Source organism: Lepidochelys olivacea (genome assembly GCF_965140295.1).
Source record: "Lepidochelys olivacea isolate rLepOli2 genome assembly, chromosome: 11".
Lineage (NCBI taxonomy): Eukaryota > Metazoa > Chordata > Testudines > Cheloniidae > Lepidochelys > Lepidochelys olivacea.
In genome coordinates, this window is record NC_140421.1 from 72,702,102 (window position 1) to 72,719,932 (window position 17,831).

Below are 17,831 nucleotides of genomic sequence, written 5' to 3' on the forward strand. Positions count from 1 at the left end.
TTCAGGGATCTAAAATCAACAAAGGGGGTGTCTTTACATCAAGGAGTATTTCAGGCAGGACTTCACGGAGGGTTCCAATAAGAAATGGTGCACCTAACTTATTGTTCTTATTGGAACAAGGAGGTTAGCCTGGCCTCTGATTGATACATGGCTAGATTTACCTCGCTGCACCTTCTCTAGGTGAGGACCTAGGGGTGACAGTGTACGAGAAGCTGGATATGAGTCAGCAGTGTGCCCTTGTTGCCAAGAAGGCCAATGGCATTTTGGGATGTATAAGTAGGGGCATTGCCAGCAGATCGAGGGACGTGATCGGTACCCTCTATTCGACCTTGGTGAGGCCTCATCTGGAGTACTGTGTCCAGTTTTGGGCCCCACACTACAAGAAGGATGTGGATAAATTGGAGAGAGTCCAGCGAAGGGCAACAAAAATGATTAGGGGTCTGGAACACATGACTTATGAGGAGAGGCTGAGGGAACTGGGATTGTTTAGTCTGCGGAAGAGAAGACTGAGGGGGGATTTGATAGCTGCTTTCAACTACCTGAGAGGTGGTTCCAGAGAGGATGGTTCTAGACTATTCTCAGTGGTGGAAGAGGACAGGACAAGGAGTAATGGTCTCAAGTTGCAGTGGGGGAGGTTTAGGTTGGATATTAGGAAAAACTTTTTCACTAGGAGGGTGGTGAAACACTGGAATGCGTTGCCTAGGGAGGTGGTGGAATCTCCTTCCTTAGAAGTTTTTAAGGTCAGGCTTGACAGCCCTAGCTGGCATGATTTAATTGGGGATGGGTCCTGCTTTTGAGCAGGGGGTTGGACTAGATGACCTCCTGAGGTCCCTTCCAACCCTGATATTCTATGACTGCAGTGTGACCTACAGGAATGAGTCCCCTAGACAGGAGAGGAGGCAAATGAGTACAAAATAAATCTGGTCTATTTCTTGTTTTGATCCACTCCATCTATCTTTTACATCTTTGGCTGGCAGCAGACGGTGCAGAAGGACTGCATGCCATCCACATCTCATGGCTGCTCAGCAGAAGATGGTACAGTACGACTCCTAGCCATCCTCATCTCTTGCCTGCCCGGCAGAAGATGGTACAGTACGACTGCTAGCAATCCGTGTCGCCTGCCTGCTCACCATAAGACGGTTCAATAGGACTGACTGCAGGACTAAAGAGAATGACCTGGTCAAGTCACTCCAAATTTAGACCCTGCGCCCATGTCTGCCCAGGTGCTCCCAGCCGACATGGCCAGGAGCACCTCGGACATGACGATGACGGCTACCAGTCGTACTGTACCGTCTGCTGCCACAAGGCAAGGGGTTGCTGCTACTGTGTAGCAATGCCGTACTGCGTCTGCCAGCACCCAGGAGACATAGGGTTACCTGAGCGGGCACCATGCTTGCCGTGGTATGGCGTCTGCACAGGTAACTCAGGAAAAAAGGCGCGAAACGATTGTCTGCCCTTGCTTTCACGGAGGGAGGGAGGGAACAGGGGCCTGACGATATGTACCCAGAACCACCCGCGACAATGTTTTAGCCCCATCAGGCACTGGGATCTCAACCCAGAATTCCAATGGGCAGTGGAAACTGCGGGAACTGTGGGATAGCTATCCACAGTGCAATGCTCCAGAAGTCGGCTCTAGCCTCGGTACTGTGGAAGCACTCCGCCGAGTTAATGCACTTAATGCACTTAGAGCATTTTCTGTGGGGACACACACACTCGAATATATAAAACCGATTTCTAAAAAACCGACTTCTATAAATTCAACCTTATTCCGTAGTGTAGACATACCCTTATTTGTTGTATGTACTTAAGGAGGTTCTGACCTCAGTGACTTTTATTGTTTGATGGCTATTGCAGCACCAAACTTGGGCCTCATTTTGTTTGTCAATGTACCCAATTATTGTAATGGTGATGGTTTTATTGTATTCCCAATTATTATGATTGTGATTGTTTGCATTTGTGTTTATATTATATCTGGTGTTTAGTCAATTGTAATGGTTTTAGTTATATTCACCTGGCTATGATTGTTTGGTTTGTTTGCAACAGATCATCTGTGCCCTACAACGACAACAACTACTGTAATGATCATATATCAAGGGGCGGAGTGTTGTAGGAGCAGCAGTGATCTGTATGCTATGTATAACTTGTTACTCAAAAGGTCTGTTACCCCCCACCCTTTTCTTTCCTCTTCCTCTTTGAATACCTGTGAAGTGGCTTTCCCCACCTGGAATGCTTGTGGGAGGAATGGGCTGCTTAAACAGCTGCAAGATCAGAAGAACTCCAAGGTAGACAAGATGTCTGGGACTCTAATTAGGCAGCGATCACACACTCAATGCATGGACATTGTCCAAGGTGGAGTGTGACAAACCAGATGTGGCCAAGTCATCTCTAGTCGCAGGCCATGAGGAACAGATCCTTAAAAGGGGAAGGGGGCCATGTGCTCAGGAGTGCACTCAAAAGCATATACCTCCCGTGAAGGCCTTTTCCCCGGACTGCTTGGCCAGTGGTTCGCCGCATTGCATTCCATCGTGTCTCGGGAAGACTTACCTTCATCGCACCATCCATTGCTGTGCTCTGGGACACTTATCTTGAAGGATCCTGACATCTCCAGTGCCGGGCTTGTCCTGGGAGCGTGAGTATATGAGTGTGAGTGTGGCCCCCCCATCCCCTTCTTTTGAACTTAGCTATCCATATAATAAACGTGCTGCTTTCTGCCAAACTCTGGTGGGTCATTAGTTCTCCCTAAGCTTACTAGCTGACCCAATTTCGGGTAACAATGGCTGCATGCTTAGATGCGGAATAGGGTGTTGATGTGCTCTCTCACTGCATGGTAATCAGCCTCAGTGAACTCTTCAAAGGGCTCATCCAGAACTTCGGCAATGCGCTTGTGCAGGTTTCTTGGGAGAGCCACTGTGGTCCTTGTCCCAGTCAGGGTAACATGTTCGCGCTGCTGTGCTGTGAGGGGCGGGGGAACCATTGCTGCCCACAGGTAAGCTGCATATGGGCCAGGGCGGAAGCCGCATTGTATTAGAAGACCCTCCCTTGCTTCCCAGGTCACCCTCAGCAGCAAGATCTCTTCCAGAACTAACTCCTGTGGAAAATGTGGGGAGAGTGTTCAGTATAGGGGCCCCCTGCCGCTGTTGGCTCTCCCCAAGGCTCAGAAACCTAGAGGACAGTATGGCCAGGAAACAATCAGTCCCCCTGGACCCAGTGCTTACTCACCATTTTGGGGCTCCCGTGGGTTATGGGCGCTCGCTTTGGGATGGACAAATTATGCTATTGTGTAGACTATGCTTGCCCTTAACTATGGGGGAATCATTGCTCTGTCTGGTGTGAACAATGCTGTCTCTGTTAAGTGTTGCATTTTGCTTTACAGATGCAACCTTGAGATCTCAGCCGTCCGTGTTATCACCGGCTGAAAGACTCCAAAGAATCATAAAGAGGCCACATAGAAGCAAGGAAGACATGTTGCATGAAGTAATGCAGCATTCCAGTAATGAAAATCAAAAAGTGCAGGAGTGGCGGGACAGGGAAAGGAGGATCCACCAGCAGAATGAGGAGCGCCGGCACAAAAGCGCAGTGCTCCGGTAGCAAAGCACGGATCGGCTGATAAGCATAATGGAGCACCAAGCGGACTCTATCCAGGCGCTCGTAGCCATGCAGGCAGAGCACAACCGCGCCCGTGCCACACCCTGCCCTCCTCCCCCGCAGGCTTTGTCCCAAAACTCTTTCCCTTGTGCCCCCATGTCACCTCCAACCCACTTTCCCCAACATCCGGGTTCTTACCACCACCAGCTGACTTCAACACCTGTAGCTTCACCACCCAGCCCTGAAACCTACGACCCTTACCCTCTTCACTCAACCCCCATCACCATGCAGTATAGCCATCCTGAAGTGCAGCACACATTGCACAGCACTCCAGACAGGAAGGCTGAGTATGAGAACAGGACATACACAAATCTGTGATTGCACCATTCCCCCCCCCTTACCCTTTCTGTTTCCCAAGCAGTTCTGTTTCTTTTCAATAAATGGATTTTTTGGCTTTGAAAACATTCTTTATTATTTATTGCATAAAGTAAAAGATACCTTACCCCAGGAAAACAACAAGCACTGCAAGTAAGCATAGAAAACACAGATTCCTACTAACATTGGAACCACTTGCACTTCACTCTCAAGCAGGGCACCAAACATTACTGGTGGCTTTCAGCCTCAAATTGCTCCCTCAAGGCATCCCTAATCCTTGCAGCTCCGCGCTGGGCCCCTCTAATAGCCCTGCTCTCTGTCTGTTCAAATTCAGCCTCCAGGTGTTGACCCTCCAAGTTCCATGCCTGAGTGAATCATTTACCCTTCCCTTCACAAATGTTATGGAAGGTACAGCACACGCATATAATCACGGGGATGCTGTCATCGGCCAGGTCCAGCTTCCCATACAGAGAGCACCAGCGGCCCTTTAAATAGCCAAAAGCACACTCCACAGTCATTCTGCACTGGCTCAGCCTGTTGTTGAACTGCTCCTTGATGCTGTCAAGGCTCCTTGTGTAGGGTTTCATGAGCCACCGCATTAAAGGATAAGTGGGCTCTCCAAGGATCAGAATGGGCATTTCGACTTCCCCTACAGTAATCCTCTGGTGTGGGAAAAAGTCCCGGCTTTCAGCTTCCTGAACAAGCCAGTGTTCTGAAAGATGCATTCATCATGCACCTTCCGGACCAGCCTGCGTTAACGTCAATGAAACGCCTACTGTGATCCAGAAGCAGCTGGAGAACCATAGAGAAATACCCCTTCTGATTAACGTACTCGGAGGCTAGGTGGGCTGGTGCAAGAATTGGAATATGCGTCCCATCTAGCACCCCTCCGCAATTAAACCCATTTGTGCAAAGCCATTCACAGTGTCATACACGTTACCCGGAGTCATGGTTCTTCTGAGCAGGATGCAATTAATGGCCCTGCAAACTTGCATCAACACGATTCCAGTGGTCGATTTTCCCACTCCAAACTAGTTAGCGACCGATCGGTAGCTGTCTGGAGTTGCCAGCTTCTAGATTGCAATAGCCACCCACTTCTCCACCGTCAAGGCAGCTCTCAATCTCGTGTACTTGAGCCTCAGGGTCGGGGGCGAGCTCCTCACACTGTCCCTTGAAAGTGGCTTTTCTCATCCAAAAGTTCTGCAGCCACTGCTCGTCATCCCAGACTTGCATGACTATGTGATCCCACCACTCAGTGCTTGTTTCCTGAGCCCAAAAGCGCCGTTCCACGGTGGTGAGCATATCCCTGAATGCCATAAGCAATCTTGTGTCTTATGCGTTACTTGCGTCGATATCGTCAGAGTCCTCACTGTCAGTTTGGATCTTAAGGAGTAACTCGACTGCCAAACGTGACGTGCTGATGAGACTCGATGTCAGCGTATTCCTCAGTAGTTCGGGCTCCATTCCAAAACATTGAAAGATGGCGCCAAGTGTGGACAGAAGCACAGGGATTGCTGGGATGCGAACTGATGGATCATGGACCTTTGGGACAGGACCCAGAATGCCCTGCATCCCCGTCCCCTTCCCACAAGCTACAGCGCCAGAATGCGAAGATTTCAGAGTAACAGCCGTGTTAGTCTGTATTCGCAAAAAGAAAAGGAGTACTTGTGGCACTTAGAGACGAACCAGTTTATTTGAGCATAAGCTTTCGTGAGCTACAGCTCACTTCATCGGATGCATACTGTGGAAAGTGTAGAAGATCTTTTTATATACACACAAAGCATGAAAAAATACCTCCTCCCACCCCACTCTCCTGCTGGTAATAGCTTATCTAAACTGATCACTCTCCTTACAATGTGTATGATAATCAAGTTGGGCCATTTCCAGCACAAATTTAGGTTTTCTCACACACTCCCACCCCCCCACCACACACACAAACCCACTCTCCTGCTGGTAATAGCTTATCTAAAGTGACCACTCTCCTTACAATGTGTATGATAATCAAAGTGGACCATTTCCAGCACAAATCCAGGGTTTAGCAAGAACGTCTGAGGAACTGTGGGGGGGGGAGAGGAATAAACAAGGGGAAATAGGTTACCTTGCATAATGACTTAGCCACTCCCAGGCTCTATTCAAGCCTAAGTTAATTGTATCAAATTTGCAAATGAATTCCAATTCAACAGTTTCTCGCTGGAGTCTGGATTTGAAGTTTTTTTGTTGTAATATCACAACTTTCATGTCTGTAATTGCGTGACCAGAGAGATTGAAGTGTTCTCCGACTGGTTTATGAATGTTATAATTCTTGACATCTGATTTGTGTCCATTTATTCTTTTACGTAGAGACTGTCCAGTTTGACCAATGTACATGGCAGAGGGGCATTGCTGGCACATGATGGCATATATCACATTGGTGGATGTGCAGGTGAATGAGCCTCTGATAGTGTGGCTGATGTTATTAGGCCCTGTGATGGTGTCCCCTGAATAAATATGAGGGCACAGTTGGCAATGGGCTTTGTTGCAAGGATAGGTTCCTGGGTTAGTGGTTCTGTTATGTGGTTGCTGGTGAGTATTTGCTTCAGGTTGGGGGGCTGTCTGTAGGCAAGGACTGGCCTGTCTCCCAAGATTTGTGAGAGTGTTGGGTCGTCCTTCAGGATAGGTTGTAGATCCTTAATAATGAGTTGGAGGGGTTTTAGTTGAGGGCTGAAGGTGACGGCTAGTGGCGTTCTGTTATTTTCTTTGTTAGGCCTGTCCTGTAGTAGGAGACTTCTGGGTACTCTTCTGGCTCTATCAATCTGTTTCTTCACTTCTGCAGGTGGGTATTGTAGTTGTAAGAATGCTTGATAGAGATCTTGTAGGTGTTTGTCTCTGTCTGAGGGGTTGGAGCAAATGCGGTTGTATCGCAGAGCTTGGCTGTAGACGATGAATCGTGTGGTGTGGTCAGGGTGAAAGCTGGAGGCATGTAGGTAGGAATAGCGGTCAGTAGGTTTCCGGTATAGGGTGGTGTTTATGTGACCATCGTTTATTAGCACTGTAGTGTCCAGGAAGTGGATCTCTTGTGTGGACTGGACCAGGCTGAGGTTGATGGTGGGATGGAAATTGTGGAAATCATGGTGGAATTCCTCAAGGGCTTCTTTTCCATGGGTCCAGATGATGAAGATGTCATCAATATAGCACAAGTAGAGTAGCGGCGTTAGGGGACGAGAGCTGAGGAAGCGTTGTTCTAAGTCAGCCATAAAAATGTTGGCATACTGTGGGGCCATGCAGTGCCGCTGATCTGAAGGTATACATTGTCCCCAAATGTAAAATAGTTATGGGTAAGGACAAAGTCACAAAGTTCAGCCACCAGGTTAGCCGTGACATTATCGGGGATAGTGTTCTTGATGGCTTGTAGTCCATCTTTGTGTGGAATGTTGGTGTAGAGGGCTTCTACATCCATAGTGGCCAGGATGGTGTTATCAGGAAGATCACCGATGGATTGTAGTTTCCTCAGGAAGTCAGTGGTGTCTCGAAGGTAGCTGGGAGTGCTGGTAGTGTAGGGCCTGAGGAGGGCATCTACATAGCCAGACAATCCTGCTGTCAGGGAGCCAATGCCTGAGATGATGGGGCGCCCAGGATTTCCAGGTTTATGGATCTTGGGTAGTAGATAGAATATCCCAGGTCGGGGTTCCAGGGCTGTGTCTGTGCGGATTTGATCTTGTGCTTTTTTTTCAGGGGAAAGAAGTGCTCTGTGGGATAGCTGCCCATAATGCACCGCTCCCAATGCCACTGGAAGTGCCGCAAATGAGGCCATGTCAGTGCGCTTGTTCCTGTCAGCGTGGACAGACTGCAGCGCTTTCCCTACTGTGCTCTCCGAGGGATGGTTTAACTCAAACTCGCTCTACATCTGCAAGTGTAGCCATGCCCTCAGAGTTGGTGGCATAACTATCCGCCTGGATCGTTCTCTCTAGATCCAAGACGAGGTTTTAGAAACTGTCCTACCTCGTCCCTGTGGTATGTTGTTTTACAGGGTGAGGTGGACCAGATCCAGAACCTTTTATTTGACCCAAACCTCCCCCCACCTTAGTTTCTAATTTGAAAGAAGTGGAATGTGTATCACAACCACTTTTGGATTGGGGCTTGGTTTTGCAAAATCGCAAGGTGACCAGTGCAGATTTTCCACAACTAAGGGCATGGCTACACTGATGAGGTCCAGCACCTCGCCATTGCTCTGTACTGGGGATCACCTGGCGCGTGGAGGCCTGGTCACCTGGAAAGATTCGCTGAGAGCACTCCACACCTGGATGAGCAAACAGGAAGGGGATTTTCAAAATTCCCAGAGAATTTAAAGGGCAGGTCTGATGGTTGGTCACCTGAGGGCAGGGCAGTAGAGTTGAAAATGATAACCAGAGTGGCTAGAACAGGCATTGTGGGACACTTCTGGAGGCAGATCAGAGCGCACTAACAGACCAGGACATCCACACTGGCATGGTGGCGCTCCAGTGGGGGCACAGCAAACATTATTCCACTCGCCAAGGTGGAGTACCAGGAGCGCTCTAGCCATGGAGTCAGAGCCCTCTACATGCCTTGCCAGTGTGGGCAGGTAGTGAGTTAGTGCGCCCAGGGCTCCTCTAATATGCTCTAACTCACAAGTGTAGCCAAGCCCTAAAACACGGGACTCCTAAGTCCAGCTCTGCTTACTGGCATCTGGGGGTTAGATTCCTTCTTTCTTTTGAAAAGCAAGACAGCTGAATACATCTCCCCAAAAACATTTCTGTCCCTTTTAGGTAGAGACGTTGTACTCTACACAGCTTCACTTGGCATGTCCTGGGTTTCATACTTCCTTTCACATCAATCTGTTTGTACTAAGTGCTTACATATCCTTCATAAAGTTATCCTCACAATTACCCTGGGAGGTCGGGAAGTACTACCAGCTCCATTTACAGCTAGGGAAACTGAGGCACACTGCTGAAACTTGCCCATGGTCAGCCAGCAGGCCTGTGGCTGAGCCAAAAATCAAACCCAGGTCTCCTGAGTCCCCTTCCAATGCACTAGCCATTAGGGTAGGCAAACTGCTGGACCATTCTTCGTCATCTTTCCTAAGCCCTGAGTCAGAAGCACGTCTCTACTGCTTGAGCTAAGGGATCAGGTTGATTGGCTTGGCAGTAGTACCAACCTCTCTATAGACCCAGTGACTAGTGCTTGTGTGATGCAACAGACAGGGCACTGAACTGGAACTTGGGAGACTTCAGTTCTGTTCCCAGCTCCACTGCTGTGACCTGGGGTAAGTCACTGCCCCTCTGTGTGCTACAGTTCTTCAGGTGATCTAGATCTGCTCAGCATCAGAGGGGCTCTGAATCTGGCCTGTCACTATTGGTTTGGGATTTTCTTGTGAGGAGATTGGGGCCGCTTTGGGTGTGGCATGAATTCCTGAATTGTGATTTTTATTGCTAAGGGTGCATGCACTTGCTTCTGAAGACTGGGCAAGATTCAGCTGCTGACTATGTAAAGGCATGAACAGCTTCGCTGCTGCGGAGCAGAGTTTTCATCTGAGTCTGCTTCTTGACAAAACCCTGGGGAAAATATGAGCCAGTCAATCCCTCCCGCCAACCTTGGCACATTGGTTTCTTGGCTTGTCTGTGCTGAAAGAGCATATTAACTGACACAAGGGAGAATGACAAGGTGACCAAATCAGGCACAGATAAACCAGGTTAAAGTCTCCATGTTGGCCTGGAGAGAATTAGAATCTTCTCTGTCAAATTGGTGCTGCCTGCAGAAACAAACTGTGACGTGGCCCAGAAATGAACCCGTCAGGTCTGACAAAGAGAGAGTTTTCCTGCATGCTGGACACTCAGCAGAGACACAGGAATCCCTAAGTCTTTGGGTCTGGCAATGAGACAGCGGCGCACATTTCAGTTAATCTCGGAAGTAATAATAAGCCTGTTACAAGATCCTTTTATCTGAAGCCAGGGGCAGAGTGGGAAGAGTCTAGTAATATGCCACACCCTGTATTGCCAACACCAAGTTTTCAGAAATCATGAGACTGGCTTAAAAAATCAGGAGGGTTTTTTGTTTGTTTGTTTGTGCATTTTAATCAATTCTGGGTTTGTTTTTGAGGCTTTAGGTCATGCTCAGGTCACATTTTGAAGCTTTTCTCTGCAGCCACAAGAGCTAGACATTGCTTAAGAAGAAGACGAAGCTGAGATTCTCAATCATGTGCCTCCAGGAGCTGGGATTTTAAGAAAACTACCAAATATCATATGACTTGCCATTAAATTGTCAGTCGGCAACTCCACAAATAAATGGGTGTCTGATCAAACTGGGAAGTGGGCGGTTGTGTTGAAAGCAGCAGCATCAAGGTAACATGCCTGACCATATTGCTTCAGAGCCACGCTAGAGTATAGTAGGGTGACCAGATAGAAAGTGTGAAAAATCGGGACTGGGTGGGGGGGTAATAGGCACTATATATGAAAAAGCCCCAAATATCGGGACTGTCCCTATAAAATCAGGACATCTGGTCACCCTAGAGCATAGCCATTTGCCACCGCTAAAGATATCAGTGTTATGACACATCTCTTCCTTTCCTGTGTAGATTGAAAATAATATTTTACCACTGTTCTTAGGATCCATCCGTTGCTGGGGTTAACTGGCCCCAAAACACAGAGGCCTGACCTTACAAATCCTTACTTGTGATCAATCTTTACGCATATGACCAATCAATTAGTCAAGTCAGGTCAGTCAAGATTAGGTATGATAGTAATGGTTCGCATGATTTCTTGTCGCAGGCAGGAAAAAGAATGTTATCACCCATGTGCTGCAAACCCTGGCAGACAGCTGTGTGTGTGAAGGCACTAGGTCATCAAAGCACTTTTTAAGCTCATGCTTCAGTCCCACTGATGGAACTTAGAGCTTGTCTATGATGTACAGGTGTTCACATGCACCATTCAATCGGTTTAACATTGCCCCTTTAATTAAACCAGTGCAACTTCGTGTGTAGACCAGGCCTTGCTTAAAGTTAAGCATGTGCTTAAGCCACTGATATCAATGAAAGCTGGATCAGGCCATCTCATTAGCCTTTGGAAATCACTCCTCTTCATGTTGGTTCATAATAGCCTGACTTTGTTAACTTTAGGTGCACAGTACGACTCCTCGATTCTCCTGAGGTCAGGAGATAAATTGGGGCTGGGTGTAGGTGGAAGTCAGTTGGGAGTCAAATTGCAGAAGGGTTTGCACACCATGGTGTCACATCTGTAGTGGTGCAGGGATATCTGATCTTAGGATAATTGTTGAGGCTGTGTATTTTTACAAGCTCATTCAGAGTGCACAGAGTTCTTTGACTGGAGAACAGTAAAGATCAGCATAAATAAATAACCCGGCCCACTTGATAAAAAGTATTATTTTTCTTGTGAAAATGTTTATAGCCAGAGCACTAAATGGAACTATTATCACAAGCTGAAAGGGCAGAAATCAAACCAGGTGATTTATAGTTTTATTTATTTTTAACATCAGCCTTTCCTGTGACTGGCAGCCAGTTTATTGGATGCCCCAAACCCATTATAAGGGACTGATATAGAGAGATGATTGATGACAAATTGTATTGTCAGACCTTTCACTGAACATAATTATTTATCAGCAGATATCCTGAAGTGATTAACTATAGCCGAGCGTTCCTTTAAATGTGGGGCACGCTGAGGAAAAACAATCTTTTACTATTTTCTTTTTCTATTAAGACCTTTTTTTTCCCCTGCTCTGTTTACAGCTGGTATATTTTTAGCCAGTTCTGAGAGAGTGCAGGCTTCCTACAGGTCAGGTTGTGACTAGCGAGCTGTTCTGACCTGGATTTTCACACATGCCCTCTCATGCTGGGATCAGACCCCACTGCCGGACCTGTATAATGGGATTTCCTCTGTCAGCATGGAGTCTTAGGAACTGTTGATGAGAAGAGAAAAGGCTTTCATGAAACAGGATGATTAGAAAATGCTCGTGTTTCATAGTTTCCATTGCACATTTCCAAAATTAATTCCAATTTCATGGCCAAAAGAACTGTCCAATTGATTCAGACATCTAAACCAGTATCTCTTAGGTTCTTATGTGGCCCCCACTACCATGGTGTCTGATATGATCACTCTATCCTTACAATGCCCCTATGAGGTAGGGAAGGACTATTATTCCCATTTTACAGATGAAGACCAGAGACGCAGAAAGAATTCAACCTTGTCTACACTCCAAAGTTTTGCCACGTTAACTGTAGCAATAGATAAAGCAGCCACGTATCTCCTCCCCAAGTGCAGAAGCAATTGTACCGGTATGAATGGTTTATTCCATGTAGCGCATTCCGGTTGGGCAGAATGAAACAAGCCTTACTGGTAGAAAGCACCTTATCCTGGTAAAACTGTGTCTACGCTAGGGCTTTTGCCGGCGCAGCTGTTTCAGTAAAACTCTCGCTCTTTACTGATACCGTTATTCCAGTAAAGCATTTTACGTGTCAACCAAACCGAAGTGTCGCACAGGGGTCCTGTAGCAGAGCAGGGAATTTGAACCTAGTCTCCTAACACTGAGGCTAACACTGACCCATCCTTCCTAGCTACTTCAGAGGAAGAGATAGGAAATGCAGCAATAGGCAGTTATGTGAGAATCTCCCCCCAGGGAAAGTTTGTTCCTAACCCCCAGCGTTGTGACTTGGCTTTTGCCCTGAAGCATGTGGTTTATATCTCTTCCAACATTCTTTGGGGTTTGTATTTATTGATTGACTTACTCCTTGCTATTGTAATGCTGGGCATTCTCATTTTTAAAATCCTACTGAGCTAAGATCATGTCTCAAAGCCCTGCACTGTTCAGGTCCTGGCTCCCTTGGAAATCACCGTCCTCTCCTGGCATTGCTGTAATCAGCTGGGGCACTGGAGTTCACAGCAAACAGAAGGGTCGCAGTGGTGGGTCTATCAGTGATGAGTCCATTGATGGTGTTACTGGCTTGGGCTGAGGGAGACAGCGTTTAACAGGCCTTGCTGCATGACTGCATGATTCTGTTTTAATCAAGGGAAGGGAGCTGGGTAGTTTGAGGTGGCAGGTTTTTGTTCTCCTTTGTACTGTGGGGGACATCAAAATCTCCAGATTTTGTATGCATGTTTGTGATCCAGTAGAGAGTGTGTGTGTTCACAGTGATTCCAGTTGTGCCTGGTTTTCAGACAGGAGTTCACAAGAATCTATAAACAAGAATCTATAAACAAAGGGCACCTATTTGGCAGAAGCAGAATTTCAGAGGGAGATCTGCCTGACTAAGGACTGAGTAAACACTGAGTAATGATCTCAGGACTTGGCAGAGCAATTGCTTCTAACAGTGAGGACTCACTGAAATAATTTATACAGAGCAAACATATCTGCTGATTGTACTCTAGTTTGCATATGTGTCCAGCATTTGTTCTGTGTGGGCAATGTGATTTCCTAAGCATAGCTATGGAGAGCGCAGTGAAGTGATGGACAAATTATACATGAGTGTGAATAGTGGTTCAGATCCTCAGCAGTATTTAGACCCCTAACACATTCATTTCAATGGGAGTTAGGTGTTTAAATACCTTTGAGGATTTGAGCCACTGTTCTGATCATGCAGGCTCTTGTGTGTGGTCAATGGGTCACACGAGGAAGGGCAGGAGAGGGTCCAACAGTACCACTTGTATGAAAAAAGAGCTTTGGATGGTTATAAACCATTTATCGCTCTCTTGAGGCTTTTATTTTTTTTATCCTGACCCTAAGTGGTTGAGCTTGATTCTCCTCTCCTTTGCCCTGGTTGCATGCCAATGTAATTGCACTAATGTCTCTGCAGCTGCCTCCAACCTCCTGTTGACAGTGAGGAATTGAGCAATTTACCATTGTGGGAGTGATTCTCCATAGCAGGGACAGGCTCCTGCAGGCAAACAGTGTGGCTCTGGAGTTTGCTTTCTGCTCCAAGGAAGAAAAACAAAAACAAATGTAGCCTTGCAGGAGGACAAGGGAAGACACTGCCCAGGTCAGAGATAACCAGCTCCCGAGTGCCACTCAAGCAATAACCCTGAGCAGGAATCTGTCATCTTATTTTTTTATCTGGCTTTGCTCAACAATATAGCTGGCCCCAAAGCACCTGGGGAAAACTTTTGACAGTTCTGTCACTGTCATTTCCTTTTTTTATCACAACTTGCATTTTTTTGATATCAACATTCAAAAAAATGCCAACTGGTTCTAGTCACTTAATTTGAAAACTTTATTTAACACCCCCTCCTCCTCCCCCACCCCCCACTTTAGTGATGTTAGGATTGAGGCCCCTTTGTGCTAGACACACACAGTGCAAACACTTCAGACTTGTCTAGACAGGGTTGAGAGTGTGAAAGTGAGGTAGAGTGTGTTAGCTAACCCATTCTGACCACCCTGTTGGAAAAGTCTAGTGTAGACATGCTACGCTGGTCAAGCTCCAGCACTTTAACCTGGCCAATTTAGCATGTGTTAAAGGCAGCCTGCCTTGTCTACACTAGATTATTTTCAACTGTGTTAGATAGAGCATTCTAACAACACACCTCTTATCCTAGTTTAGGCAAGGTCCCAGTAAGAGACAGTCCCTGCTGTGTGGAACTTACAACGTAAGGCCTTGTCTACTAAGGAGAGGTTTTTCGGTATGACCTAAAGTGTGAATGTAAACAGATCTATAGTTCTACTGGTATAATCCCCACTGTAAATGAGTGTGATGTTGCATTCCATATCCTTTATGGAAATATGCTTATGAATATGACATAACTGGAATGTGATTTACGCTAAATAGCCCTTGTATGGTATCATTAGAATGCTTGTATTCTATGTGTTCGTCCTATTTGTTTGCATGTATTATTTCTATATCTGGAGTTAGGGGAATAAGATATAAACTTGTATTACTGATGTAAACATATTAAGTGGAGGCCATTCAGGGTGCTCTAGAAACAATCAGTTGTAAATGGCCTTAGTTACTTGAAAGCCTTCCTGTGTACGTGTGGGCCAGCCCATGGGAAATGCAGACTAGGGGGTCTTACAGTGACATGTGACCATGTCACCTGATAATGAAATCCATCTTAAATCTGGTACTTTTCCATTTAGAAGGAGGGGTGGGGACCCAGAGAGACAGAAGATTCCCTCCTTGTGCCAAAGCTATAGAAGGGGGTGGAGCAGGACAAAGGGGGAAGCCAGTCATGAGAAAACCCCTGCTTACCACCTGAGATGTCTGCTGGAACTAACAAGGACTGTACCAGGGAAAAGGATTGGGCACAGACTAGGAAGGAGTCTAGTCTGTGAAAGACACTTATTGGAACATCTCGGAAGGTGAGATATTACCTGTAATCAGTTTTTTAATGTAGTAGGCTTAGACTTGCATGTTTTTGAGTTATTTTGCTTGGTGACTTACTTTGCTTTGTCTGTTATTACTTGAAACCACTTAAATCTTAAACTTTTTATACTTAATGAAATCACTTTTGTTTTTTAATAAACCCAGAGTAAGTGATTAACACCTGGGGGAGCAAACAGCTATGCATATCTCTCTATCAGTGATATAGAGGGTGAACAATTTACGAATTTACCCTGTATAAGCTTTATACAGAGTAAAATGGATTTATTTGGGGTTTGGATCCCATTGGGAATTGGGTGTCTGGGTGCTGGAGACAGGTAACCTGCTGAGCTGTTTTAATTAAAGCCTACAGCTTTGGGGGCGTGGCCCAAAGCCTGGGTCTGTGTTGCAGCAGGCTTGCGTGTCTGGCTGAACAAGGCAGGGTTCTGGAGTCCCAAGCTGGCAGGGAAAATGGGCTCAGAGGTAATTTCAGGTGACAGTCTTCAGGGGATCTCTGTGACTGAACCCGTCACAATGAGCTCAACTGAAAAAGGTACTTTTATACCAGAATCAGAGGGTCCACATGGGTGATTATACTGGGATAACTATAGTGTTTTAAATTAGCACCTTGAGTGTTATCAGAGAAGACAAGGCCTACACAGACAAGAAGGGAAGTGCGTGCCCCAGGTCACCGACAGAGCTGAGACCAGAACTCAGGTCTCCCGCTGCTCAGTGCCTTCTCCACTAGCCTATGTTGTGACAGAGGGTTTCCTAGTCAGCTTGACAGCATTCTTTGGTCCTACAGAACTGTTACCATGGAAGAAGATAGAGATGCTTTGTTTGTATGTGCGTCATGAACAGAAGCCAGGTGTGCTGGTCTAACACACACAGTGCGTCTCTGGAATGTGTTTCTAGATGGGAGCTGATCTGGTGCAGGTACCTATTTGCTTTTTCATAATAATGGTCTTGAGTCTCAAAGTGGTGCTCTGCTTTGGCTTTTAGGTCTACACACCAACGGGAGCACACTGGAATGTGATAGAGTCTCCACTCCAGACTGATACTCACCTCTCCCCTTCTATTTCAACTTTATTTCTCCCCTGGCTACAATGTGGCATTGAGTTGTAGATCTTCAATCACCTATATGCCCCCTACCCCATGCTATTCAAGGACTGCAGACCATCCCACTGGATTGAGAATGCAATCTGTCCATCAAAGTCACGACCTGCAGCTCAAAGCTCCCAGAGCTTTTTCTGTCATTGAAAGTTTCCTGCCATTTCTTATTTTAGATCTGTTTATTGAAGCTATTCTTCAATCCTGACACTCTTTCATATGCTATATATTTGCCTGTGCAATCCCTTATAGAAAGATGTGTCAGGCCATCAGATTTATGCAGCCACAATCAGGTTTCTTGAGAGTGAGATGCAGTAGCCTTTACATGAATAAAGTTGGCATTTGAGTCTGGGTTTCTGTACTGTTAAAAAGGAACAGGAAGGGGGAAAGTAAGACAAGCTTTTTTCATTATACCTGTACACAAGTCATTAACATTCTTTGCAAGTACCCTCTTGTCTTAAGTGAACAATTTAAGTTCTTTGGAAACCAACAATTTCTGCATATTTCCTGGTGAAACTACAGTGAGACAGAAAGTGGGGGAATTTGGATTTATTTCATGTATCATTTCGGTTCCATTAGCCTGGTAACAGATGGAGGTTTCTGAGCTAATGATATCAGGGTGTTGTGGCTACCATAGGGGAAGATGGCCCATCAAGGAGGGGAAGGGATGATATATGGGTATTTGATACTTTCAGCTGTGCATTTACAGACTATTTAAACAGAAAAGACAGAGTGGGGAGATGGTATTGTGTTTAAGGATTGAGCTGGGTTCAGTTAGGGACTTACCCAAGATCACATCTGAAGGTTGTGGTGAAGTCATTCAATTTCTCTGCTGGTGTGTCGATTCTGTTCTAGGTAGGATCATAGACCACCTTCATCAGTGTAGCATCTGAGCACTTTCCAGTAGTGTGTTAAATGACCCATCTCACATCTGTCACGTGTGGTTTGTTCTCTCCCTAGGGAGAGAACGGTGGGTGTGATGCAGTGTTTTGGTTACGCAGGCATTTAAAAAAAATCATTTTAATCTTTTTTGTTTGTCACCGTGCTGCTCTGTGTTTATAGCCAAGAAAGCCAGCTGGAGCAGGGCACCTTGAGTAGAAGGTGGTGAGGTTTGGGATGGTCTTTAGTTCCTGGGAGAGTTTGTTCGACCGTCTGGTACCAGCCCCTGAGAAGACTCTCTCTCCTGCACAGGCCAGCTTTACCCTTATTGCAGGGAGTTCCATGGTGCCAGAGGAGCAGAGCTGTCACCCACAGTCACGTGCTCTCCTTGCTTGTTAGAGCCTTGGCTCTCTGAGCATGCCCCCAACAGCTGCTACAAGGAGAACTCTTATTGACTCCCCGCACACTTCTCTGGATGTGCACACAGGGGACACCACGCCGTCCCCTCAGGCCTGCCTAGCCCTCTTTGGCAATTTGGGGAATCTGTACAATTCATGAATCCAGTGTGAGATTATGAAAGCTCTGCCTA

The 17,831-nt window shown here is 46.4% G+C and overlaps 1 long non-coding RNA gene across 1 annotated transcript in view; it reads right to left on the bottom strand.

The window, feature by feature from the left end:
* Positions 1–11,715: 11,715 nt before the first annotated feature.
* Positions 11,716–17,831, bottom strand: part of LOC311528645 — a 29,615-nt gene continuing 23,499 nt past the window's right edge. The window contains exons 3-4 of the long non-coding RNA XR_014713654.1: positions 17,150–17,319; positions 11,716–11,865 (exon numbers count right to left, since the gene is read on the bottom strand). This is a non-coding gene — a long non-coding RNA (uncharacterized lncRNA). The remainder of the gene's footprint in view (positions 11,866–17,149; positions 17,320–17,831) is intronic.